Raw genomic sequence first — 4,685 nt, 5'->3', positions numbered from 1 at the left:
ATATAGCCATGTTATTACCTGGTACTCCCTGTATATAGCCATGTTATTACCTGGTACTTCCTGTATATAGCCATGTTATTACCTGGTACTTCCTGTATATAGCCATGTTATTACCTGGTACTTCCTGTATATAGCCATGTTATTACCTGGTACTCCCTGTATATAGCCATGTTATTACATGGTACTCCCTGTATATAGCCATGTTATTACCTGGTACTTCCTGTATATAGCCATGTTATTACCTGGTACTCCCTGTATATAGCCATGTTATTACCTGGTACTCCCTGTATATAGCCATGTTATTACCTGGTACTCCCTGTATATAGCCATGTTATTACATGGTACTCCCTGTATATAGCCATGTTATTACATGGTACTTCCTGTATATAGCCATGTTATTACCTGGTACTCCCTGTATATAGCCATGTTATTACATGGTACTCCCTGTATATAGCCATGTTATTACATGGTACTCCCTGTATATAGCCATGTTATTTCCTCAGTACTCTTACTTCCTGTATATAGCCATGTTATTACATGGTACTTCCTGTATATAGCCATGTTATTACATGGTACTTCCTGTATATAGCCATGTTATTACCTGGTACTTCCTGTATATAGCCATGTTATTAGCTGGTACTCCCTGTATATAGCCATGTTATTACATGGTACTCCCTGTATATAGCCATGTTATTAGCTGGTACTTCCTGTATATAGCCATGTTATTACCTGGTACTTCTTGTATATAGCCATGTTATTACCTGGTAATTCCTGTATATAGCCATGTTATTACATGGTACTTCCTGTATATAGCCATGTTATTACATGGTACTCCCTGTATATAGCCATGTTATTAGCTGGTACTCCCTTTATATAGCCATGTTATTACATGGTACTCCCTGTATATAGCCATGTTATTAGCTGGTACTTCCTGTATATAGCCATGTTATTACCTGGTACTTCCTGTATATAGCCATGTTATTACCTGGTACTTCCTGTATATAGCCATGTTATTACCTGGTACTTCCTGTATATAGCCATGTTATTACCTGGTACTTCCTGTATATAGCCATGTTATTACCTGGTACTTCCGGTATATAGCCATGTTATTACCTGGTACTTCCTGTATATAGCCATGTTATTACCTGGTACTTCCTGTATATAGCCATGTTATTACCTGGTACTTCCTGTATATAGCCATGTTATTTCCTCAGTACTCTTACTTCCTGTATATAGCCAAGTTATTACCTGGTACTTCCTGTATATAGCCATGTTATTACCTGGTACTTCCTGTATATAGCCATGTTATTACCTGGTACTTCCTGTATATAGCCATGTTATTACCTGGTACTCCCTATATATAGCCATGTTATTACCTAGTACTTCCTGTATATAGCCATGTTATTACCTGGTACTTCCTGTATATAGCCATGTTATTACCTGGTACTTCCTGTATATAGCCATGTTATTACCTGGTACTTCCTGTATATAGCCATGTTATTACCTGGTACTTCCTGTATATAGCCATGTTATTACCTGGTACTTCCTGTATATAGCCATGTTATTACCTGGTACTTCCTGTATATAGCCATGTTATTACCTGGTACTCCCTGTATATAGCCATGTTATTACCTGGTACTTCCTGTATATAGCCATGTTATTACCTGGTACTTCCTGTATATAGCCATGTTATTACCTGGTACTTCCTGTATATAGCCATGTTATTACCTGGTACTTCCTGTATATAGCCATGTTATTACCTGGTACTTCCTGTATATAGCAATGTTATTACCTGGTACTTCCTGTATATAGCCATCTTATTACCTGGTAATTCCTGTATATAGCCATGTTATTAGCTGGTACTCCCTGTATATAGCCATGTTATTACCTGGTACTTCCTGTATATAGCCATGTTATTACCTGGTACTCCCTGTATATAGCCATGTTATTACCTGGTACTCCCTGTATATAGCCATGTTATTACCTGGTACTTCCTGTATATAGCCATGTTATTACCTGGTACTTCCTGTATATAGCCATGTTATTACGTGGTACTTCCTGTATATAGCCATGTTATTACGTGGTACTTCCTGTATATAGCCATGTTATTACCTGGTACTTCCTGTATATAGCCATGTTATTACCTGGTACTTCCTGTATATAGCCATGTTATTACCTGGTACTCCCTGTATATAGCCATGTTATTACATGGTACTTCCTGTATATAGCCATGTTATTACATGGTACTTCCTGTATATAGCCATGTTATTACCTGGTACTTCCTGTATATAGCCATGTTATTACCTGGTACTCCCTGTATATAGCCATGTTATTACCTGGTACTCCCTGTATATAGCCATGTTATTACCTGGTACTTCCTGTATATAGCCATGTTATTACCTGGTACTTCCTGTATATAGCCATGTTATTACCTGGTACTCCCTGTATATAGCCATGTTATTACCTGGTACTTCCTGTATATAGCCATGTTATTACCTGGTACTTCCTGTATATAGCCATGTTATTTCCTCAGTACTCTTACTTCCTGTATATAGCCATGTTATTACATGGTACTTCCTGTATATAGCCATGTTATTACATGGTACTTCCTGTATATAGCCATGTTATTACCTGGTACTTCCTGTATATAGCCATGTTATTACCTGGTACTTCCTGTATATAGCCATGTTATTACCTGGTACTTCCTGTATATAGCCATTTTATTGCCTGGTACTTCCTGTATATAGCCATGTTATTACCTGGTACTTCCTGTATATAGCCATGTTATTACCTGGTACTTCCTGTATATAGCCATGTTATTATCTGGTACTTCCTGTATATAGCCATGTTATTACCTGGTTCTTCCTGTATATAGCCATGTTATTACCTGGTACTTCCTGTATATAGCCATGTTATTACCTGGTATTCCCTGTATATAGCCATGTTATTACCTGGTACTTCCTGTATATAGCCATGTTATCGTTACTCATGGAGGAGCTGAGCAAAGTCATTATTGATTACCAGGAAGAAGAGAGATGAGGGATTGGTTATCGGTATCGGTATGGTGAGCTGGAATAACAGGCCAGTAGTTATCAGTACAGTGAGCTGGAATAACAGGCCAGTAGTTATCGGTATGGTGAGCTGGAATAACAGGCCAGTAGTTATCAGTACAGTGAGCTGGAATAACAGGCCAGTAGTTATCAGTACAGTGAGCTGGAATAACAGGCCAGTAGTTATCAGTACAGTGAGCTGGAATAACAGGCCAGTAGTTATCAGTTCGGTGAGCTGGAATAACAGGCCAGTAGTTATCAGTACAGTGAGCTGGAATAACAGGCCAGTAGTTATCAGTACGGTGAGCTGGAATAACAGGCCAGTAGTTATCAGTATGGTGAGCTGGAATAACAGGCCAGTAGTTATCAGTATGGTGAGCTGGAATAACAGGCCAGTAGTTATCAGTATGGTGAGCTGGAATAACAGGCCAGTAGTTATCAGTATGGTGAGCTGGAATAACAGCCCAGTAGTTATCAGTATGGTGAGCTGGAATAACAGGCCAGTAGTTATCAGTACAGTGAGCTGGAATAACAGGCCAGTAGTTATCAGTATGGTGAGCTGGAATAACAGGCCAGTAGTTATCAGTACAGTGAGCTGGAATAACAGGGCAGTAGTTATCAGTATGGTGAGCTGGAATAACAGGCCAGTAGTTATCAGTATGGTGAGCTGGAATAACAGATCAATAGTTATCAGTACAGTGAGCTGGAATAACAGGCCAGTAGTTATCAGTACGGTGAGCTGGAATAACAGGCCAGTAGTTATCAGTATGTTGAGCTGGAATAACAGGCCAATAGTTATCACTAGTATGGTGAGCTGGAATAACAGATCAATAGTTATCAGTATGGTGAGCTGGAATAACAGATCAATAGTTATCAGTATGGTGAGCTGGAATAACAGGCCAATAGTTATCAGTATGGTGAGCTGGAATAACAGGCCAGTAGTTATCAGTACAGTGAGCTGGAATAACAGGCCAGTAGTTATCAGTATGGTGAGCTGGAATAACAGGCCAGTAGTTATCAGTATGGTGAGCTGGAATAACAGGCCAATAGTTATCAGTTCGGTGAGCTGGAATAACAGGCCAGTAGTTATCAGTACAGTGAGCTGGAATAACAGGCCAGTAGTTATCAGTTCGGTGAGCTGGAATAACAGGCCAGTAGTTATCAGTATGGTGAGCTGGAATAACAGATCAATAGTTATCAGTACAGTGAGCTGGAATAACAGGCCAGTAGTTATCAGTACGGTGAGCTGGAATAACAGGCCAGTAGTTATCAGTACAGTGAGCTGGAATAACAGGCCAGTAGTTATCACTAGTATGGTGAGCTGGAATAACAGCCCAGTAGTTATCAGTATGGTGAGCTGGAATAACAGGCCAGTAGTTATCACTAGTATGGTGAGCTGGAATAACAGCCCAGTAGTTATCAGTATGGTGAGCTGGAATAACAGGCCAGTAGTTATCAGTATCGGTGAGCTGGAATAACAGGCCAGTAGTTATCAGTACAGTGAGCTGGAATAACAGGCCAGTAGTTATCAGTTCGGTGAGCTGGAATAACAGGCCAGTAGTTATCAGTTCGGTGAGCTGGAATAACAGGCCAATAGTTATCAGTTCGGTGAGCTGGAATAACAGGCCAATAGTT

Source organism: Salmo salar, chromosome 26, assembly GCF_965601325.2.
Source record: "Salmo salar chromosome 26, fSalSal1, whole genome shotgun sequence".
In the NCBI taxonomy this organism is placed as follows: Eukaryota; Metazoa; Chordata; class Actinopteri; order Salmoniformes; family Salmonidae; genus Salmo; species Salmo salar.
Note: the sequence above shows the minus strand (reverse complement) of the source record.